Source organism: Mercenaria mercenaria, chromosome 5 (assembly GCF_021730395.1).
Source record: "Mercenaria mercenaria strain notata chromosome 5, MADL_Memer_1, whole genome shotgun sequence".
NCBI lineage: Eukaryota > Metazoa > Mollusca > Bivalvia > Venerida > Veneridae > Mercenaria > Mercenaria mercenaria.
The window spans coordinates 54,593,460-54,618,370 of NC_069365.1; the positions used below are offsets into that span (position 1 = coordinate 54,593,460).

General features: G+C 35.6%; 1 pseudogene; it reads right to left on the bottom strand.

The window, feature by feature from the left end:
• Nucleotides 1-8,477: 8,477 nt before the first annotated feature.
• On the bottom strand, nucleotides 8,478-14,633 carry LOC123558420 (uncharacterized; annotated as a pseudogene).
• Between the last annotated feature and the right edge of the window lie 10,278 nt (nucleotides 14,634-24,911).

Genomic DNA, 24,911 nt, shown 5'->3' on the forward strand with positions numbered 1-24,911 from the left:
GGTGTAAATTCAAATTGTTAGTTATTTTGATTGAATAAGCGGTGGATCGAATTCACGAACCCTGGTTTTGTAGTCAGACAGTGTTAGCACTGGATAACTACGTCGACTCTGTTGTCAACCTTTATGCAGTGAAAGCGTTCTAGTAAGCATCAAAAGTATGACTTTAAAATTTAAACTGTATTGAAGATAAATCTTTATTCAAAATAAATTCAACGTAAAATCATAACTAGACCAGTACGCATTGTCTATCTTTCTAGTGGTAACACGCTTGACTGTCAATCCAGAGGTCCTGGGTTCGAATCCCGGTCCAGGCACTGAAAATGTCTGAGATGCTCTTGAGTGTCTCCCACCTAACTTAGAGGCCTGTACTGGTTCTTCCCAGGAAAGACGGCTTCGCGTGTATCGGTGCTATACACCGCGCACGTTAAAGAACCAGACTGTCTATTCGCAAAGAGCTAGGCTAAGTTAGCCGGACATGTCTGTATCTAAAAAGTTCTCTCTATCTGTTCTGGGGGCTTTATCTCACTCTGTCCCTCTGGTCAGATCGCTCTGTATCTGTACTAGTAGAGGATGGATTTCGCGCCCTGTGTGGTTGCGTTTGCTATAATTTTGTAAAGCGCCTTTGAACGTGTTTATCATGAAAAGGGCGCTATATAAATCTGGTATAATATAATAATATAATAAAAAATATAATTGAAAGATATAATAATGTGTATTTTATGAACATGTACATCAAAATACATAGAATGAGTCAATCAGATCGATAGTAAACAATCAAATAAAGAAAGACAGTAAGGGACCGCACAGAGTGGTAAGAATTATATCGGGATTGTTCCAATTTGTTTAACGTGCAAACTGCCTCATCCTTAACCACTAACGAGTTCCAAAGTAACAGCATAGTGTAAAGAAAAGAAACCTCTTCAGGAGAATCACTAACACACGTAAACATTACAGAAGGTACAACATGTAAACATCAGTGTTTCAATGCAAAAAGCCATTATTTTTAAAATACACATTTTACCTAGATTTGAATATAAAGAACTTCTTTCGTAGAGCGTATATACAATGTACAGCTAAACAAATTATTAACAAATGCAAGGATGCATAAAATAGTTCATATTTTTGTAAAGAATATACATATACCAATACTGTCCAGTAATTAAGGAAACTCTACTGTCTGCATGCCTCTTTTTTAATTGTCTATATATAGTGAATATAACTGTCAATTTTGTAATAGAACGAATTCTTAGGGAAAAAATATACAATCAAATACGTAAACTTGTTATTCATAAGTTAATAGAAAGTACCATAGTTTTTTTTCGGAAAATAAGCGTGATCTCTGAGATGTTGCATAATTTGTACGTATATTAATGACTTTATTTTCTGATTTCTTACCGTTTTAAATAGCGCCAAGTACGCCTTGGCCTCATTACAAAATTACATTCATAATCCATGTCACCCTAATATGTAGGTAAGATTATATTAAAAACTAATTTTACACTAATTCGTTTTCATATTAAATGTCAAAAATGCAGAAACTACTCAAAGTCCTTATTTAATAGACTTTTACACCCACCGAAAGGGCGTCCGTGCCCAAATGTTTGTGGTCGTCGACTCTAAATCCTTTGTGCATCATTGCTGCTGGTTCAAAACCTCGCTTGAGGAGAAAACTTTTAAAGGGGGGATTCTGTGGTGGAGTGATTACGGTCGCCGACATCTAATCACTTGCCCCTCAACGCTGTTGGTTCGAAAGTCGCCAGGGATGTAGAACTGTTTTCATGTGAGGAAGTCATTCGGCTTGCTTATGGAATGTCAATGGTTCTACCAGGTGGCAGTCCGTGTCTAAAAAAATGCCCGGAGGTATATCTAAGGTCTGGAAAGCCGTAACTTGACCTTTAATTTGCCGGTGTGACGTTAACTGAACAATATCCAAAAGTAATATCGACACATTAGTCGGAATGTATGCGTCAATTACCAAAGATAGATCGAACCTTCAGCAAAATGTTTTTTAACCTCTTTTCAAAAATTCGATGAATTCAGCAAGATCGTCTCCAGGTTTGCAATTATCTAAAATGAGTTTAACGCTTTGTTTTATGCGAACACTATCACAATCTTTATGAAGAAAAAGTTTGTTACCTGCCATCACCGTTTTTAGTTCATTATTCTTACAAATTTCTTTAACCATATCTTTAATACTACCTTTTAGCCAAAAGGACATACCGTTTGACAAGAACTCTTTCCGAATATTTCGCCAATCCTCATGTGTTCTCTTGGTTGCTACGATTTCTTCTTCCTTTCGTTCATCTTTATTCATTCCTTTTTGTCTAATTCTTGTGGCAGCATCTCTGTCAAGAAGACAAATATGTTCCAGTTGAAGTGTTTTAGATATGTCTTGACAAAATTCAGCTTTATCTTTGCCATTCATTTTGATAAATGTTAGTTCTGTAAGACTTTTCTTTAGCTTGTTGCAAGCGTCTTCATCTTCTTTGTACAGATTCTCCGCTATCCTACTTTCTCCAGCCAGTATTTGGTGCCTAACTTCCGTGAAGAACAATAATTCAGAATCGCCCTCGAAAAATAAAACTCTCCTGGCAAACAGAATATCAGATATATGGTCCGAAGTCAACAATCTTATATTTTTCATGCTGGTGTTGTCTCTATTACAAACAATAGATCTACCAGATATGATTCGACATTCTGTATCGTGGCGCCGAAAGGTGAAAGAATCGGGTACCGTCCAGGCTGATATAAACGTTGGGTTGTGTGTCGTTAGAATCACACGTTTTTCAAGTTTCTTTTGTTTAAAAGGCTTTCCAGAATAAAAAAGGAAAGTCCATTTGTCCTTATTTTTGGGTGATATGACACGTAACAACACAAGTTAACGTTTTAAAGATACTTTATTGAGCACCACAGTGGCAGTCTAAGGCTAACTGAACTACAAATATTTTGACGTTTCTTATATAGAGGGAAACTCAGTTAGAGTACATGTCAAACGGCAACCCTAGTGACAGGTTCGTGATTCATTTCCCATGTACCTAGTCGCTTTCTGACATTAATCTGTTATGGTAACATATTACTTGAAGTCATAACTTTGTCCATTCCCTATCTCCGACATATCTACAACTTAATTATGATAGACAAAAAGCCCAAGGATATTTCACCTGTCATTAGGGTAACAACAACAATTAAGTGTTTTCTTTTGTACAATACACAATGTTAATAATTTAGTTAGAACAGAGAAAATCGTATTTAATCAAATTTTATCCCAACATCCCGAATTATTTGGTAGAAAAACCCCATTATCCCACAGATATTGAAAAATAATTATACAGATATATAATATATACAATAGAGCCATAGATAGGGTGACATCCCCCACGTCCCTTTTAACAAAATCACTTTTCATTTTTCACATACAGTAGAGTTATAGATAGGGTAACATCCCCCCACGTCCCATTTAACAAAATCACTTTTCAGTTTTCACATACAGTAGAGCCATAGATAGGGTAACATCCCCCCACGTCCCTTTTAACAAAATCACTTTTCATTTTTTCACATACAGTAGAGCCATAGATAGGTTAACATCCCCCGATGTCCCTTTTCGCAAAATCACTTTTCATTTTTTCTTTAAATATTGAACTACCTCTTGGTAGGCATAACAAACAAACTACTCGGGTATTGAAATGACATATACGCTATGGCCATAGATCGGGGAACATTCCCCCTCGTCCTTTTCACAAAGGCAGTGGCTACGATTACGGTACCGTAATCCTAGTCTCCGATTCTAGGATTACGGAAGTTCCGCATTCCGAGACACACCTATGAGGATAGGCTAGGATTACGGAAGTATTTAAGAGGCATCAAATATATGTTAAGACATGCATAAAGGATGTTGTAAACTTACTTTTTCCACTTAAAATAGCGAAAACGAAATACAAAAACGTATACGGGGGTTGATACCGCCCGATTCTATATGCGCGGAAATCTAAAGTGACAGGCAAAATCAAACCATAAAATTTTAAGTAATGAATATTTTTAAAAATATTCTTGACCTATTAATAAGAATATATATAATTCTTCATTTGTCTGCCAATTTGTATTGATTTCGCCTGTTTCTTTAAGATTATACTAACCCGAAATGGCTAATCGATAACACGAAATAATAGGGCAGGCATGAAAACACACACGCTATTTTAAGTGAAAAAAGTAAGTTTACAATAACATTTATGCATGTCCTAACATACATTGATGCCTCTTAAGTACTTCCGTAATCCTAGCCTATCCTCATAGGTGTGTCCAGGAATACGGAACTTCCGTAATCCTAGAATCGGCGGCTAAGATTACGGTACCGTAATCGTAGCCACTGCCTTTCACAAAAATCACTTTTCATTTTTCTTTAAATAGTATACAACGTCTAGGTGTGCATATAAAATTCAGGAAGCGAATTTCAAATAGCATATACAGTAGAGCCATAGATAGGGGAAGATCACCCACGTCTCATTTAACAAAATCACTTCAAAATTTCAATTTTCTTTATATAATATTTAACATCGTGGTATGCATGAAAACCTTACAATTCGAGTTTCAGATGGCATATACAGTTTAGCCATAGATAGGGGAACATCCCTTCACGTCCTTTTCAATACAACCAGCTTTCATTTTTCTCTAAATGATATACAACGTTATAGAAATACAAAACAAAATGAAAATCTCGGAGTTTCAAATGTTACATACAGTATAGCCATAGATAGGGGTACATTCCCCCAACGTCCTGTACAGCAAAATCATTTTCATGTTTTGAAAAATAATATAAAACGCCGTGGAATGCATAACAAACTACCAACTCGAGTTTCATAAGACACATACAGTATAGCTATAGTTAGGGGAACACCCCCACGTCCTTTGAAGCACAATCACTTATCATGATATATAAAATCGTGGTTTGCATAACTAATGTTACTAACAGTTAAAGCCATAGAGAGGAGAATTTTCCCCCACATCATATTCAACAAAATCACTTTCGTGGTATTTTATATGATATCCAACGCCGAAGTATGCACAACAACTAACAAGGAGAGTTTAAAATGGCACATACTGTATAGGCATAGATAGGGGTACATCCCCCTACGTCCAGTTCAGCAAAATCATTTTCATGTTTTGAAAATAATATACCGGTATATAATAATCACTTTTCATTTTTCTCTCAAATGATATCAACGTCTACATGTGCAGATATCATTTGAGAGACAAAATAAATGTCGGAATAATCAGCTTACCTCAGAAGACACAAATTTGTTTGGCAACAGCAATCTAATGGTTAATAAGGAAGGCCAGATTACTTCACCCCCACATATTTGCCAATAAGTATAGGTAAGAGGTTCTGATAACCGGGCGAAGAGGTGAGCTGAGTGTAAATTCCAGTCATTTATTTTGTCTGTAATTTGGAGCCAAAACAGATGTGAATGTCTAGCAAAATGACGGACTGTTTTCAGTTTGTTTTAAAGGATTATGTTGAGCAAAGAATTAAAACAGTTATTTGTTCTCTAGCTAGCTCTTGTAATGTTTAAATAAATATTATCATCTTTCATACTGCATTCCTGTTAAGTACTCCACAAAGAGTCTGGTAATAAATTACCTGTATCATTTGACTGTGGTCTTATCAAGATCTTCCCAATTAAACCTGTCAGTTATAAATTATGAAATAAGAACCGGTTTCTTACTGGATTTTTGGGGAAACATGAAGAACGCACCATTAAGAAGCAGTTTGCCAATAAATAGGAAAGACGTTCTGATAACCGGGCTTCTATTATCAGAACCTCTTACCTAGACTTTATTTTACAAGTTTATGATATTGGAATTTACAAACTAAGATTACATTTGGTGGTTTACCAGTCTGTATATAGTTAAAATCAAATTTTTGAGTACTGTCTTGTAATATGAAAGTAACTGACTAGATATTTTACTTATATAAATTGAACAAAGGGCAACACTCACACAGATGTATAAACTTGTCTTCATAGCATTAAATAAGGTTACATTTACATGTAAGACAGAAAAATCACATGATTCAAATAACAGTTAGTCAGCGTCTTTTCATGGCCTAATATGACATTTAAAAATGTAGAACCTTTGTGTTTTAGATGAAAATGGAAGGTGAAAATACCAACATATCATTAAGAACCCAATGTCGTCCAAAGTACCGAGAATGTTAAGGCAATATGGATTAAACAATTTTTCACTTAACAGCTGGTAATTAAATATGTCCTGATTATCATGGCTACACTAGGACAAAAATATATAATGCCATTTACAACATTATGGTGACTTTAGATTGAATAACATACTATGTAGACTTTACAACACAAACTTTATTATAGTGACTAAAGATGAAAAATATCATTGTGACTTTACAACAAAAATAAATGTATGGCAACCTTACATCAAATTATGTATTATGGCAACTTTAAAACAAAAACTTTATTTCTGAGACTTTTGACCAGAAAGTTTGAACATGGTGAATTAAAACAAAAACTATATGATAGTGATTTTATACAAAATATGACATAGTGCTTTATCAAAATCACATAATTATGACTTTTAATAAAGAAACAATATATCATAGTAACTGTACAACAAAAACGATATGATAGCGGCTGTAGATATGAAGATATAAAATATCATGTTGCGACTTCAAAAAGATGACTTTATGTCAAAAAATAATTTTGGCAATTTTTCGACAAAAGCTATGTTATTGCGACTACGTCACATCTTCCTTGGCAATTTACTAGTTGTGCTGATTTCTTCCTTACGTCATGTGTAAAGCAGACTTGAAAAACACAGTTAAATCACTGCAATTATAATTGAATCTCAAATATTGCACATCAAGAAATTCAAATATATTATACCATATGCATATCAGATGCCACTATTTACACAAAAATTCGGACACGGTTTTGACACTTTCTAAATTATCATCACATTCGATGTTTAATTTGATATCAAATGTATTCTGAATGTTAATAATTTCTTTTACATTTCACTAACAGCCGCATCTTATATCCTTTGTTTTTACACGAAAACAGAAACATCGCACTAAATGCAGACATAATCTCATTAATTTAGTATTTTGGTATATAACAATTAAAGAATCCTTTCATTTTCATTGGTCTGTCTGTATGTCTTCTATTTTTGTTTCTGTTTAACTTTCTTCGCTTTCACAAACACCTAGAAAAAATAGAATATTGATGTATTCATTTCAATTCATGATTGATGCATAAAACAATGGTGTCTATCTGATGCCAATTTACCTAAAGAAGAGATCGTATTTGTATACCAGTCTTTTGTATTTTCTATTTTTAGAACTGATAAGACAATGGTCGGATGGGCAGATGCCAAACATCCATATTTTTTGGGGGGTAAAAAACGGATGTTTTTCTACGGCCTAAACTATCTTAAAGCACAAATTTTATCAATATTTTTTTAAGTATTTTCCTATATAACTCATGTAACAAGTGACTCAAGGGTAGCAATTTTAGTATTAAAAAACGAAACCTCTAACTTGTCTGAAAATAGAGTGATACTGAAGTAACATGTTTCTGGTTACACAAAAGTTGTTCAACTGTTTATTCTGCAAATTCATCAGATAAAGGTATACATGTATAGTTGAACATTAAAATTCAATTCTTGGGAAATACGATGCAATTTTATAAAATAAAAACCAGAAAATATCCTTAAATGCCAGTTCACTCCTTAGTGCATCCCTGTATAAGACCACTTCCAAATCCAAAAATATACAATTTTTTCCCAACTGTGGCAGAGATGTTTCCCAAAATGCAAGGTAAGAATTCCCAAAATCATGACAACAAATGGTTAAGATTTTGTTTCAATTTTAGTATTTCCAGAGGAAGTGTTTGTCTGGCATTCATTTTATTTCGCACTACAGCCTAACAGCGCACAGAACCACATGTAACTTATTACAAGTCTAAGGAGTTATGTTCCATGGCCTAGATTCTAGTCAGTGTTTCAGGGGAGATATATTAACTTGTCTTTCAGTGTTTACCTCTTGTTGATTATTTTCCCAAAATGGACAATTATCGCGCATTTATAAATTTCCCAATTTAAAAGGCCTAGGCCTCTTACCAATTACCTGATGAAAAGCACTGCTTAACCTGGGCATTCAATAAATTGGGTATAAAGAGAAAAAAGAAATGAACAGAACAGGTTTACAAAAACTTGAGACTGCATTCGTTCTATCTAATTTTATCATTCATGTTATGGACATGCACTACAAAATAGTTTTACATTGTGAATGAATAGATATGCAGATGATTTGCTCTGGTTGCTTATCAACCACTCACAAAGGCTTTCTCTGAGAATCGAATTGTCAAGTTATTCTTGACGAAAATGGCCAAAGTGTTAATTTACAGTATACGTGTCAATCGTTTAAATGACATGAAAGAAATGATACCTGATGGTCTTCTAACTCCTTATCCAGCATTTCTGTCAGTTGAGGCTTTAGTTTTATTTCTTTGGCAGGACTGCCTTCAGAAAATGTTTTCAAGTTAGGCAATAGCCACACTGCTTCATGCGCTGCATACTCTTGTAATTTTGTGTTGTTTGTTGAAATCTTTTCTATTTCGGCTATGAATCGCTGCCACCACCAAAACTGACGATCTGCCATTTGTGTTTTAGGATGTTGTCTGTGAGTGAATGGGTTATAATTTTGCCGAAGTGAGTAGGAATTAGTATGTCTGGAGTTCCATTTGGAATGTCATCCAATAGCGTGTTTTCCGATAATGTCCAATCTTTTGGACTAGAGGACTTGTATTGAAATGAAACTTTGTTGTCTGCCATTTTACAAAATTTGAAATGAAGAGGTTTAGAATGATTTGTAACTTTGTTAATATATGGCTCCAACCACTGCTTTATGTCAAATAATGTAACAAAGCGGGTAGGGTCTCAGTGTCATTTCTTCGAAGGAGGTCCGCAAGGTAAGAGAATTTGGCATCAATATCTTCATGTGTTTGGCCAACCGGTAGAAAAGAAAGATGAATCTAAAATTAAGTAAAAATACGTTAACATTAGACATAATATACTGCTCTCATACCTTTAAAAACTTCATCCTTTTAAAGCGCAAACACTTGGGCATTTGCAACCCTCACATACGCATGTTAAGAATGATCGCCTAAACGAGAGTTTATGTGAAGGTATTTAGAAAATATATTATGTAGCTTTTTGAGTGTTATTTATAACATAGTACTGGGATATAAGACCGTCCAAACATGGTATCAAATTTTCAAATTATACAGACTTTGAATGTAAGTGTAGAACTAACTATCTTTACCTCACTAAATACATGTAGACGCACAAGTAATTCACAAAAAGACATCACGTATTAGTTCTTGTTCTCTCTTCCACAATTATCGGCCTGAAGAAACAACACATCTGGTAAAGTTCCAAGCTGAAACAGAATTAATTTAATTTATAAGATGAATAATACAAACATTTTAATGCAATTAGTTCATTTGGTCGTTAACTTGTCTATGAGTAAGCATAAGCAATAAACAGGGAGTGTCTAAAACAGGGAATTTTTTTATTTGGTATTCTTTTTTCAAGGGGAGATTATTTTCAGAAAAAGGAGAAAATAATTGTTTAGAAATTCATCAGTAAGTTGTGTGATACTATGCAGTTTGAAATTTGTATTTGCAATGTTTCTTATAATAACATGCCTTTTTTTTTACTTCAGACAAAATCGAATAAAAATATAATGTCACAGACATACTTTTGATTGCGAGTCATGAATGGCACGCAGTAGAGTGTTCATCACAAGATTGGAATCATGGCTGTATTCATTTATGTCGACATAGCATTTAAAAGTACTGCAACCATGGTTTAGAATCCCCTGTACATGAGTCTTCAAAAAGCTAATTGGATCTACTACCTTAGAAATCATAATTAAAATATCATTACTTGGCCATGCAGATTACTAGCCTTCATTTAATTTCGTAACCCTAGGTTAGGTATTGACAGCTGAAACCTCAGCAAAAGGTTTATTATACAATAAGACTTTTATTTTCAGTTGTTCATCATAACTTATACTTGTACTTTAATGGTTTCGGCTATTACAAAATAGAAATTCACACATTAAATGAAATGGTTCAGTGGTCTACAGTTATACTTTGCAGTCAAATTTGTTTAAGGACCACATCAATAACCACATCAATGTTAGTACAGATGCAAAATGAAATAACATTGAGCAGGTAAATAAACACATTTCTGACAAAATTGACATAAATTCTTAGCGTCAAACCTTCCTTTATCTTTAGCAGTCTGCCCGTAAAATGTGGCAGGTTAGTTTTAGATTGGTCCATTACATCAACAATGAGACTCAAAAAACGTCTAGGATGGTCCTTTGACTTGTCTTTCTTCTAATAGTAATACCGCCTTTCATTCCTGAAATTCCAAGACATTCATAAATAACCTGTGTATTGCTTCACACTCGATGATTTTTAAACTTTTAATACGAGCACCAAGTGGTCCTATGTCACTCGACTGAGGAACATCTGGAAAAATCTTGCTAAAAGTGACCTAGTTTTTGACATCAGATCATCCATATTTGAATCTTACGTAGACAATCATTCTGGTCATATTTTCATAAGTATCCAGTGAAAATGCACTCCCTGCTGCATACACAACTTTTCCTTTTATTGATCGCGTGACCTTGCTTTTAACCCCAGATAAATACTAATTGAATCTGACTTAACAGTGTCATTTTGTTTTCTGGTCCTGTGGGATAAAGGAGTCCATTCAATACATTTGTAAAAGAGTTCCGCTTAAGCCGGTGCTACCGGGCGTGAGAGGTGTTGCACATTCCATTACCATTCATGAACAAACGCATACCAAGTCTGCTATTATTATGCTTAGTTTCATTGTACGATACCAAAGGATCTTTTTAAAGATTTTAATTATCAGCTATCAAAACAGCAGTCTTTAAGTCCTTGTTGTGGCTGTAAAAAGTCTCTCCATACTGGGATTCAGTGTTGTGTTTTCTGATTCTTTGGGATAATAGAGTTCTGCTCAAGCTGGTGCTAGTGGGTGTGAGAGGTGTTGCACATCCCATTTCCTCTCATGAACAGACTCAATCAACTAAGACTGCTGTTATTCTGCTTGGTTGCATTTTATGCTTCCAAGTGATCTTTTCACAGATTTTATTAGATTTCATCAAAACAATCATTCTGATAAAATGTAATGAATATCAAGTAAAAAATACAGCTCTTATTGCATGCACATGGTTTTTCTGTGACTTGACTGGGTAACCGAGTTTTGAACCCAGATGATCCTCATTCCAACTTACCTAGATTTCATCAAGACAAATAATCTGACAAAAATTTCACGAATGTCTAGTGTATATGTAGGCTCTATTGCATGCGCAAGGTTTTTAGTTTTTGACCCTAGATGATGCATTTTCAAACTTGACTTACATTTCTTTATGAATATCATTCTGATCACATTTATCTAAAGTCTAATGAAAAATGCAGCCCTTTTGCACACACACACTAATAGAACTTTTTTTTTGATTTGATTAGGTGGCCTAGATCTTTACTAGAGATGATACAAATTTGAACTGACATAGATGTCACCAAGATAAGCATTCTGAAAATATTTCATAAATATTCATTGAAAAATACAGCCATTTTTTTCATAAACAACGTTCTTCTTTGATTTTACCTAGTGACAAAGTTTTGACCCATGAAGACCCATATTCAAAATTGACTTCGATCAAATTATGATAAACATTCTGATAAAACTTTATTAAGATTCACTGTAAAATGAAGTCGCTATTGCATACAAAATGTTTTTCTTTGATTTGACCTGGTGACCTACTGTTTTACCCCAGATGACCCAGTGTCGACCTGAGGCAAAACATTTCAAGGCCAGCATTATAACCAAATTTCTTGGCAACCGGACATAAAATGTTACCTCTAGAGTAATCACTAGGGTTTTCTTTGATTAACATGTTGACCTGTTTTTTTTACCCCAGATGACCCAGTTTCGAAACTGATTGAGTTATTATCAAGGCAAATAGTCTTATAAATATCCACGACAATTAGACGTAAGATGTAGCTTTTAGCATGTTCATAAGGTTTTCCTTTGATTTAACCAGGTGACTTAGTTTTTGACCCGAGAAAATTCATATTCTTACTTGATTTAGAGATCACAAATAAAAATACATACACCTAGTTTCATGAAAATACAATAAATGATGTAGCTTCCAGAGTGATCACAAGGTAAAACATGGACCAAAGACAAAGTAATGATAATCGAAATAGCTAACCGTTAAGCACTTTGTGCGCAGGTGCGCTAAAAATGCAGCCTATATTGCATACAAAAGTTAAGTGTGCTCAGACATCTAGCGACCGCAATAACTCACATGAGAACAACTCGAGTTAGCTATCAAAGTATAACAATATTAAATCTGTTACGAGGGTAAAAAATAATGAAAAAAAAGTTCAATCTAAAATTTAAAAACTTTTGGTACAAAATGAAACATTACAATAATAACAAGAGCTGTCAGATGACAGCATGCTCGACCATTCAAAGAATTTATGGGGGAATGGGGTCAAAATATTATCACAGATATGTAGACAAAAGAAAACAGGAGCTCTGACAAGCGGGGTGTTATACGCCGAAGGGTTACATCAAAGGATGGGAGCAAAATTTTAAGAACTTGAGTGTGAAGCCAAAAGGACAGGAACAACAAAGGGAAAAAATTCCAAAAAAAATCTAAGTCAACACCAAATCCTTACAAGGTACAGGTATGTCAAAATACACTCAACATTTGGAGGTAACATCCATGTTGTACCACAGAAAAGTGGTCTCTGTTTTTCCCTACGGCCAGTAATAAAAGTTTCAAAATAAGCTATATATAGTAACGTAAAAGGGAAGTTATTCAAAAAACAATATTGTAAGTGAACAAAAGAGGGATCTGCCTAATACATGAGCACTTCAATGCAGAGCAATATACACAAAGCAAAGTCATGTATGACCTTCGACCCCTAAGTTTGACCTTGACCTTAAAGCAAGTCATCCAGAACACGCGCTTTGCACGTCGTCTAAGTATGATGAACATTTGTGCCAAGTTTCTATGAAATCCTTCAAGCAGTTCAAGAGTTACAGAGCGGACATGAAACAAACTGATATGACCTTTGACCCCTAAGTGTGACCTTGACCTTGAAGTGAGACATCCAAATCATACCCTCTGCACGTCGTCTCGGTGTGGTGAACATTTGTGTTAAGTTTCTTTGAAAAACTTCTAGGGGTTCAAAAGTTACAGAACGGACAGACTTACGGACGGACAGACGGACGGACACCAGTGTCATAACATAATACGTCCCTTCGGTTGTATAAAAAAGATTAGACAAACAATGTTCCTGTATTTGAGCTTTAAATTTGGATAAGTCTTGCACTAAATGGCAATGTGTGACCATGATGGTAATGAAGTGTTCAAAGTTTCAAAAATACAGAAAGTGGAAACTTCACAGGTCGCTCAACACGACAAAAATGAAAACGTTGCAGGCTTGTTTTGATTGAGCCTGTTCATGGACGGTAGTGGAAATGCATGCTACCTTCCACGCCCTCTATTTCAAACAGTATAGACAAGATATGGAATGATATGAGAAACTTGACACATGTCTATGTCCAAAAAGGGCTATTCTTAGTAAAGGTTCTAGGCTTAGTTAGGAAGTCTTGCCTACATAATGTAGACTACGATGGTAAAATGTTTCAAAGTCAAACACGTAAGCCAAAATATGGACTGGTATGAAAAATTTAACTGATTTCCAAATCCAAAAAGGAACATAATTCAGCCAAAATAGTTAACAAAGTTATGTTCTCTTGCCTACATATGGAAACCATGTTGATAAACAATTGTTCAAAGTTTCGAAGCCACATGTTAAATAGTTCTGACAAAACGCTGACTTGTACGAAAAACTGAACCAATTTCAAAGTCCAAAAAGGGACATAGTTCAGCCAAAATAGTTGTCACAGTTATGTACTCTTGCCTATAGATGGAAATTATGATGATAAGCCAGTGCAGATCAAAGTTTAAAAGCCATATGTCGAATAGTTTGACAAAATATGCACTTGTTCAAAAATGGAACAAATTTCCTAAAAGGGCCTTACTTCAGCCAAAATAGTTGACAGAGTTATTTACTCTTGCCTACAGATAGAGACTGTTATGACAAACAAGTGATAAAAGTTTCAAAGCCATACGCCAAACACTTTACACAAATTTGAACTGGTACGAAAAACTAAACCAAGATTTCTAAGTCAAAAAGGGGCCATAATACAGTCAAAAGTCTTGATGGAGTAACGAGCTCGTGCCTATAACTGCACATGGTTATGGTTAAACAAGTGTTGAAAGTGTCAAAGCTTTATCTTTAAAGACTTTGTCAAAATATGGACAGGTATGAAAAAATTAACCAAGGTGTGACACTGACTCAGACGCCAACTCTGGCACTGTGGTTAGTAGAAGAGCTCTACTTATTCTTTGAATAGTTGAGGTAAAAACTGATATATCAGAATACTAGTTAGTGTAAAACTTACATTTGTCTTTTATTATGAACAGCAATCATACTTTTTAACTTGGTTCTTGACTCTGGGTCTCTTGTTTTTTCCAACTCCCTCTCTAGATGAACACATGTGTTACATTTCAAAAAAAGAATTGGTCTACAAAAACAGACATTAAAGTTACAAAAATGATCAATTCTATAAACTAGATGATGCTTTTCTACAAAAGTGCATGTTTCCCTCCGTGCTTAGTAGTTATAGGGAATAAGTTGAAAAGGGACAGGAGCAAAAGTCAAATGGATACTGATGGTTAGCTCCAATGGGGATCATCTGCATTGCATGGCAAATCATCCAAGAGTTTCAACAACCTGGCCTTAGTGGTCCTCACGCTATGAAATGGAAATGGTTTTCCCAGTTCTGGCCCCTGTAGCCTTGACCTTTGATTAAGTCACCCCAAAAATTAGGGGTCATTAACATTGCATGTCCAATCGGCCTGTGAAGTTTCAAACACTCGGGTCAAGTTGTCTAAAGTACCTGGTGTGTGAGCTTTCCATGTCCAGGCCTCTGTGACCTTGACCTTTGCTAAAGTGACCTCAAACGTGATAAGGGTCATCTTCTCTGTATGCTATGAAGTTTAAAGTTCTAGGAGAATGGCTCTAAAATTAATGAAAATGAAGATGGCCCATTAGACTTATTAACAAACAGGATTGTATTTACTTTTCCTCTCCGTTCTATTGGTCCATTACAATAGTCAGAAAGTGAGCGCATTAGACACGATAAACGAGAAGAAAACTATGCTGAAGCAGAAAGAAGATGTGAAATTATTAAAAGCTTCCTTAAGGATAGGAACCAAACACGATTTGAAATAACCAGGGAGCGTCAAATATTCAAAGCATTAATAAAGTCTGATGCATACATTTTTGAGCTCAGTGATGGCAGCTGTGACAGTGCTTTTGAATGGTAAACTGTTCGCCCTGCTGAAAGCCCCTGAAGGCATTTTAGAGGCAAAAGCTTTTTCTACTCTTATGCCTGGTAAACAGTACAAAACAATCATTCTTGAAGAGCCTGACAGAGGAATGCATCCTCAATTTATTGAAAGAATGGTACACTTGATTAAACAATATGAAAGCGAAAAACGTGTTATTCTAACAACGCACAATACGGCATTCATCTCACCATGGTCTTTATCCGACTGCTTGGTTTTTAGGCGAAATCACAAAGACTGTTGTATAGTTTCTGGAAAGGCTATTGCTATGGACACTAAAAAGCCTAAAAAGAAAGAATCTTTATGAAAAAATTAAGACTTCTCACATCTGATCATTTATCAGATATATTATTTGCAAGAAAGTCCTGTTTTGTGAAGGAGATTCAGATTTTCTATTCATAACTGAATTAAAACAGCAAATTCTGTCTTGGGATGCTAAAACAATATGTATTTTCAAAGGGGATATATTTGACTACATGAAACTTGAAGACAGTCTTGTTGAACTCACAATCATAAAACTGAATGGCAAAGGCAGTACTGAATTGTGCCAAACAGTTAGCAAGATAATAAAAGTAGATGCAATTTTTCTCCTCGACAAAGAGGCTGAAGGAAGGAAAGAAAAGTTTGGAGATGAGACGAATGTTTTCTTTTGGAAATACAGTGATATAGAAGATGTGGTAATGGAACTGTGTAGGTCCAATGACAAATTGAAAGGCGAACTTAGTGAGCAAAATGTTGCTGTAAATTCTGAAAAATTTCAAAGAAAGAAGTCTACAAACGAAAAACTGTTTTTGCGAGATAGCAAACATAAGAATAGGGGTTAAATTTATTTTAGAAAAGTGCAAACCTGAAAGTGATCTGGCTTCTTTCATCAAATTCTTGTACTCGGGGAAAAGCCAAAGCTATATTCATTTCATAACAAGTATGCTGTAAACTCAAAACAATACTAGAGACTATGCGACATGTTGCTGTGTTCTTGCAATTAAATGTGATGCAAGTAGCTCATGCTAAAAGCAGGTGTACTGAGATTCATATTTCTTAATGTTGTTGCCGTGTTGAGCAGTTCCAATGCCTGTAGTTGACTAGAATAAATGAGTTGCAAAATACATAAAAACTTGCCTTAACAATCGAAAGACTTACTGGAAAGAAACATACATGATGGCAGTAAATTTTTACAGCTCAAGGCCTGTTTCGTCGGGCCCTTAAGGGTGTTTCTCTTGTTGCTCTGTCTTCTGAAAAGGCATTGAGTACATACGTTTTTGGTTCTTAAGGTTTGCTTTTTATATATTTATACACGAGCATTTTTGTGTTTTACATGCCATGCCTTTTTGTTTCCATTAAGTGTGTTAGAGATTCACCTGGAGGGGATTACTTTTATTTACACTGTCCCATGTCTTTGGAACATGGTGGGGGTAAGAGTGAGGCTGGGTGCGCACCATAAACCGGTTTAAGCTCCCCAGTGGTGTTTTTGCCACTGACCGTTCCAAGGCGGTGCCCCACTGTGTTCCTTTGTTTGTTCGTTTTGTCCTTGTGTGTTGACTTTGTGTGCGCGCGTGTGTGTATGCTTATTGTTCGTCTTGTCCTTATGTGTTTGCTTTGAGTGTGTGTGTGTGTGTGTGTTGTTCGTTTTGTCCTGATGTGTAAGCTTTGAGTGTGTGTGTGTGTGTGGTGCACGCGTTTGCGTGCTGGGGGGTTCGTCTTGAGGAGGCTGCGCTTTTGGTGCGTGGCATTCTCTGTTTGATATTTTTCTTTGTTTTTTTAGCTTAAGAATATAGAACTGTGATAAGTATTATTGAATAACAGAGAAGAAATGAAGTGAGGAGGTTAAAACATTGACTAAGAGTTAAATTATTAACTATGACAGAAATGACGCAAAGAGCTACAATTGATCAGGAAGCAAAGTCGATAGTATGCATGATTTACTTAAAATCCTTGGTAGAAAATAAGAACACTATGAAACAGGGAAGCTGGGAGGAAAAACTCAATGATAAGAGGAAAATGTCATATTCGATTCAAGATACTAGTATAAGGTTAAAAGCGATTTCTTGTAAGCATGAGGCATAATTGTATAGTATCACTGAAGTAAACGAATCAGTTAGATATTGATATCAACGTTTCGTATACTTTTAGTTTTTTTCAGTCATTGTATTATATCAATGTTATGTTTGAGAAAAAAACCCAAACAAAAAAAAACAAAAACGGATAAACATTTTAAATTTATATATCAATTTATTCGTTTTATTGTCTTAACCAGCTTTGATTAAGTGACCGCTAACATACTAGTATGATTTAAAAACATTTTCTGTCAGTTAATGTTTTGTCCTTATTCGAATATAAATAATGAGGTATATCCTATTTCAAATGTCAACACAGGTAATAACAGTTCATATTGTGTGTGTGTGTGTGTGTCACTCGTATAAGGACATTTTTAAGAATAGCCTTGCAATCCATTGCATTTATATCGAAGAATCACAAGAATATATTCAGTCATGTAGTTACAAAATTTTCTCCACATTCCTTCCGCGAAAACACTTACTGACATATCAAATCTTCAGGTATCGAGTACGTTGAACGTTTTCTTAGTCTACTTGATGAATTTATTTGTTGATAATTTTTAAAGGGGCATCAAGTGTTGCTCTTTACGCGGTCTACACAGCACGTGTTTGACCAATGTATACATCAAGTGTCGAACGAATCACTTTTTATTTGTAATAAAGTTTCACTTTAAGATTTTTCTTCAGGATACTTCCATATTACAATTTCGGAAAGATGTACGCAGTTTTCTTCAATTCTTGTGGGCCAGTCGTTCAAGTGCTTTGTCCATCTGGTCATACTGTCATTGGACGATCCTACAAGAACAGTACACAGAAGAACGTGAAAAAGTTTTACAATCAGAAACGTGTAAGAAAAGGATGGTCAAGTATCCATCTTATTTACGAAAAAGCCTCCTCTCACAAGTGAGATATTGTTAAGTCTTTTTTAGCTTCTGAATACATGGAAATTGTAAAACTATCCGCCTTATTCACCTCACCTGAGTCCCTGTGACATTTCTTTGTTATTTCCGAGACTTAAGAGAATGCTCTGTGGAAAGAAATATACGTTCAGAAGTTCTCTTGGCAGCGCCATTTATCAGTGTCTCAAACACATACCAAAAGAAGAATATTTATCTGCTTTTTGCGATTGGGTAAAAAAGGTTACATAAATGTGTTTCGGTAAAGGGGGATACTTTGATGGTTTATAATAAAGATAATTTTGATAAAATGTAGCAATTAAGAAATCCGAACCAAAAAAGTGATTATTCTCCTTCGTGCACCATTCACATTGTTTCAATATTTCATATAGCAGAGACACGCTGCATATTTTATTATGTTAAAACTATTCTAATCGGCTGATATGGAGATGTATGTAAATCGTCGGTTAAGTCGGTTAAGTTGTAAGCTGTAGTTGTTTTATTTTTATTGATGTTGTTGCTGTTGTTTACATTTCACCTTACAATATGTGCACACGGCCTTGCCGTCTTGACCGGAACTTCATCCAATCATTGAAATTATATTTCTGGAACGTTCACGAAGGCGTAGATTATGCAGAGTGTCTCTGTGATATAGTCGACATATTGAGACAATGTGACCGGTGCATGATGGAAGATAAATTACCACTTGTTCAATATGCAAAGTACCTACTTACCGAACTGTGCGTTTAAGGTGAGAAATGCACGATTGAAAGGGGTCAGAATATTTTCCCGTTCATGACCATGATTCTTATTGTATACCTAGGGGTAGGGTATAACATGTGCTGTGATTTTTTTTTTCTTTCTGGCCTGGTGCAGGTGGATGCAACAAATGCAAAATGACTATCATATAAACTATGTAGAATGCAGTAAGTCTGTGTTGGTCTAAAAACATTTCTTTTATAAATTTACACAGTTTCAATATATTTGCTATTAAATACAGGAATGATCGATAGATGTATGTTTCATCTTTTTTCTGTTCAGTGAAAAACAAAGCTAAATAAACCATATAATAGGTTTCAAAAGAAACAGAAAACTAAAAAGAAAATAGTAAATTCTGATATGAATTAGCTATTCTTCTAGCATTTATGAATCTAGACCTTGGAATAACCAATATGTAACGTTAAACCCAATTAAAACTTACATATAATTTTTTACCTCAGTTCAGAAATGAGAAATGGAAAATGACCTTGCCAAATTAAAACGAAACGTTTCTATATTTTGGCCATACTTTTAGACCAGTTACATATTTCTCGCAATATTTTGATAATATTTGAGTAACTGCATATATTTTAAAGTAGACTTGACTTTGGTTTTATAATTGTCCAATAATGATTTGATAAAAACAACGACAAACAATTGAATTTGGCTTTAGTCGTAAGAGGGAAACACAGTGACAAACAATAGATCTTGACCTTCATCAAAAGGAATAAAAACAACGACAAACAATTGAATTTGACCTTAATCACAAAAGGGAAACACTATGACACACAACTGACTTTGACCTTAATCAAAAGGAATAAAAACAACAATAAACAATTGATTTTGGCCTTAATCACAAGAAATGAAAAAAAAAAGCAAACAATTGACTTTGGCCTTAATCAAAAGAAATAAAAGCAACGACTAACAATTGACTTTGGCCTTAATCACAAGAAATAAAAACAACGCCAAACAATTGACTTTAGCTTTAATCACAAAGAATAAAAACAGAGAATTCGTACGTATTTTAAAGCAAGGACTGAAAAATCAGTATATAAAAGCAGGATTTTGGTTTATCAAGGTGTCAGTTATGTTGGCTTATGAAAATCCTATATACAGTGAACAGCATTACCTCCCGAAACATACTTTTCAGCGCCATGCACCAGGCAGGTAAGCAATCGGTGACCATTATTCAACTAGCTGTCGGTTGACCATCCGGTCTCTCTTCATTAGCAAAACCTGCCTCTAAAAGGGCTCGAAAGTTCTACCACCCGATTTCGGGAAAAACGTGTTCAGAAATGATAAATGACTTTGCAAAATCAAACCAAAATGAAATGTCAATCTTCATTGAGAAGTACATACATAATTTTGCACTCGATTTCATTTAATAGAAGAGGAGCTATATTAAGCTATTATCTAAGATAGATATTAGACCTTTTTTATGTACATCAATTAACTTTGGGGAAAATCAGCTTAAATGAAAGCAATGCAACAAATAAATATAAAAATATAATATAGTTCCATATTAGATAAACAGAAGTTTTATTAAAATACAGAATATATTTGCGAAGTAAAAACTCTGATTAAACCTTAAAACGAGAAGTTAATTTGTCTAAGACAATAAATGTATGTTATTAAAGATCAGTTTAACTTTCTTACAGCCAAAGTTTTGAAACTTTACATATCAGTGGTCTTCAAATAACTTTCTAAAATGCTTTTTAAATAAATAAGTAAATCTGAGTTAGTGTCGAAATGACACACAAGCAAAAATTAATAATGATAATAAATGTTACCTTTACAATGTAGTTCATAAATAGCAGCACAACACAACACAACAACAAAAAAATAACATAGGTACCTAAAAATTACAATCAACGATAGCTTGCAGTATTTAACTTTAGTTGTTCCAAAGTAAACGTTTAGAGAAATTGCGGCTTGATTTATGGTCACCACCGAAAACCCATGATACTGGCTTTTCCCCTCGGAAGTTGTTAATTATAGTGCAAGGTGCATAAGACGCTCTCGTTCCATTAAGTTTCACTTGTTCTTCAGCATGTCAGTTGTTAATTCGAATATTAGTTATTGTAATTGCAGGAGAGGAGGATCGAATTCACGAACCCAAGATTTGTAGTTAGACAATGTTATCCCTGAATCACTAGTGGTACAGCAACTTTTAAGCTGTGAAAAAGCTTTAGGCTGCTGCGTCAAAATCATAGTGATGCTTTCGTAGAACATATATACAGCAAAACAAATGATTAACAGATGCAATGAGTCATAAAATAGTTCATATTTATTGTCAAGAATATAAACCAATACTGCCCAGTGTCACAATAAACTGTACTGTCTGCATGCCTCCTTTTAAATTGGAATCACTAAACTTATGTATTATAAGTATTAAATGGTATACCAATATAATAATATTGAATATAACGATATGACATGAATATTTTTAGGCAGAATGAAGACCATAGTTTATCTATGAACATGAAATGATCCATGAGATTCTAAATATTTATTTGTACATGTAAAAATGATTTTATTTTCTGGTTTCACACTATTTTAAATAGTGTCAAGCGCACCTTGGCCTCATTACAAAATTACTGTCATAATCCGTGTAACACTAACACGTACGTAAGATTATATTCAAAACTATTCTAATCTGATTAATTTTCATATTTATAGTCCAAAAATGTGTTAATAATGAGAAATACACCACAGAATAAAACATTAATAGGGACCTACGTGGCCGGGTGGTTAAGGTTGCTGACTTCTAATAGCTGTGGGTTCTGAAACTTGCGTGGGAAAATCTTCGATGAAGGAAGCGGTGGTCCAGTGGTTAAGGTGTTAACCGCTCAATCCAGGGATCTTGGGTTCGAGCCCAACTGGAGTCACGAACACGCCCTCTCATATGTACGGTGGCACAGAGGTGACATCCGCAACACTGTATTTAAATTGTGGCCACAACTTAGTAAATTGTGGCCACAACTTAGTAAATCGTGGCCACAATTTAGTAACTTGTGGCCACAACTTAGTAAATTGTGGCCACAAGTTACTAAATTGTGGCCACAACTTAGTAAATCGTGGCCTCAACTTAGTAAATTGTGGCCACAATTTAGTAACTTGTGGCCACAACTTAGTAAATTGTGGCCACAACTTAGTAAATCGTGGCCTCAACTTATTAAATTGTGGCCACAACTTAGTGACCACGACTTATTAGCCAATCGAAACGATAAAAAGATGGATAGACGGACGGACGGATGAATAGATCGGATGGTACCTACGTACCTACCTACTAATTTATTTTTTTGTACTTCCGTCCGTCTATCTTCCCTTCCTGTATCACACTTTGCAGTGACGTAGACATTTTTGTGCGTTCATTTCGTATGGTTTCTGATTTCTGCCATTTTGCGTTATCTCCCCGCAAACCTGACGATCGAAAACACGAGAAGTTAAAATGCGGGGACGCAGGTTGAAAACTCTATTTTAGCAGGGACGCGGAGCGAAAACACGATAATTACAGGGGTCGCCGGGTGAGAATAAGTAACTGGTATGCCGGGGATGGGGAGCGAAAACATAGTGTTCTCGAACCGCGCCCCGACATTCCAGTTACTAAATCTCACCCCGCGATCTTGATAATTATCATGTTTCCGCTCCTCGCCCCCGCTATAAAGCGAGTTATCACCCCGAGCCCCTGCCATTATTAGTTGTAAATTTCAAGTGTTTTCGCCCGGCGGGATCACCAGGCGATAAATCGCTATTAAAAGTTTAAGCAGCGCTAATTATCGTGTTTTCGCCCCGCGCCCCAGACATACCAGTTACTAAATCTCCCTGGCGGGGTTTCGACCTGCTTTCTCGACATTTGAACTTGTTTATTCTCGTGTTTTCTCTCGACGTGGCCGCGAGACGAAAATATAATTTAATAGGGCTAAAACGCGGAATGACAGAATTAGCCAATCGAAACGAATGTTTTTTCTTCGCTGCTGTATAGGAGTGCAAAATAGGAGCGCACAAAAGTGTCTACGTACCAGCAAATGTTAAACAGGAATAAAAGGTAGATATATGGATGGATCGACGGAGGGACAGACCGATGTACGGATGGATTGACGGACGGATGGATTGGATGGTACTTACCTATCTACCTATTTATTTGTCTTTCTGTCCGTCTGTCTATCTTCCATTCCTGTCTAACCCGTTGCAGGGACGTAGACACTTTTATTCACGTCCATTTTGTAAGGATGCTAAATTCTGCCAATTCGCGTTTTAGACCAATTAAATTATATTTTCAGCCCGCGGGCCCGTCGAGCGAAAACACGAGAATTAGCAAGTTAAAATGTCGAGAACGCAGGCCGAAACCCCACAAGGGCGATTTAGTAACTGGTATGTCTGGGGCGCGGTGCAAAAATACGATAATTAGCTCTGCTTAAACGTTTAATAACGAGTTTTCGCCTGGTGACCACGCACAGCGAAAACACGTGGAATTTATAGGTTAAAATGGTGGGTGTCCGGCGTGATAACTCGCTATTTAGTGGGGGCAAGGAGCAGAAACATGATGTTTAACAAGATCGCGGGGTGAAATTTGGTAACTGGATGTCGGGGCGCGGTTCGGAAATACTATGTTTAAGCAGCGCTAATTATCATGTTTTCGCTCCCCACCCCTGACATACCAGCTACTAATTCTCACCCTGTGGCCCCGGTAATTATCGTGCTTTCGCTCCGCTTCCCCACTCAATAGAGAGTTTTCAGCCTGCGTCCCCGCATTTAAATCGTTAAATCTCGTGTTTTCGCTCAAAAAGGGTCGCAGGGAGATAACGCAAAATGGCAGAAATCAGCAACCATACGAAGTGAACGCATAAAATGTCTACGTCACTGCAAAGGGTAAGACAGGAATGGAAGATAGATAGACGACCGGAAGTGCTGACAAATAAATAGGTAGGTAGGTACGTAGGTATCATCCAATCTATTCATCTGTCCGTTTGTCTATCCATCTATTTATAGTTTCGATTGGCTGATATAAGTCGTGGTCACGAGTTATTATATTGCGGCCACAATTTACTAAATTGAGGCCACGAAATACTAAATTGTGGCCACAATTTAATAAGTTGTGGCCACAATTTACTAAGTTGTGGCCACAAGTTACTAAATTGAGGCCACGTTTTACTAAGTTGTGGCCACAATTTACTAACTTGTGGCCACAATTTGCTAAGTTGTGGCCACAAGTTACTAAGTTGTGGCCTCAACTTAGTAAATTGTGGCCACAATTTACTAAGTTGTGGCCACAATATAAATAAAGTGCTGTGGATGTCACCTCTGTGCCACCGTACGTTAAACCCGATTAAAACTGACAACCATATATATTTTTTCTTACCTCTGTTCAGACATGAGAAATTAAAAATGACCTTGCCAAATTAAAACAAATCGTTCCGATTTTCGGCCATAATTTTAGACCAGTTACATATTGCATTGCTGGCAATATTTTGATAACATTTGAGTAGCTGCGTATATTTTAAAGTAGACCTTGGTTTTATAAATGTCCAATTTTGTAAAATCTGATATAATAGTCAGACTTACTATGATAACCACAGTTTAATCTTTAAACATAAATGTCGTCCCAGTACTCATGTTTGACACTTCTTGTACAGGACCAAAGGTGAA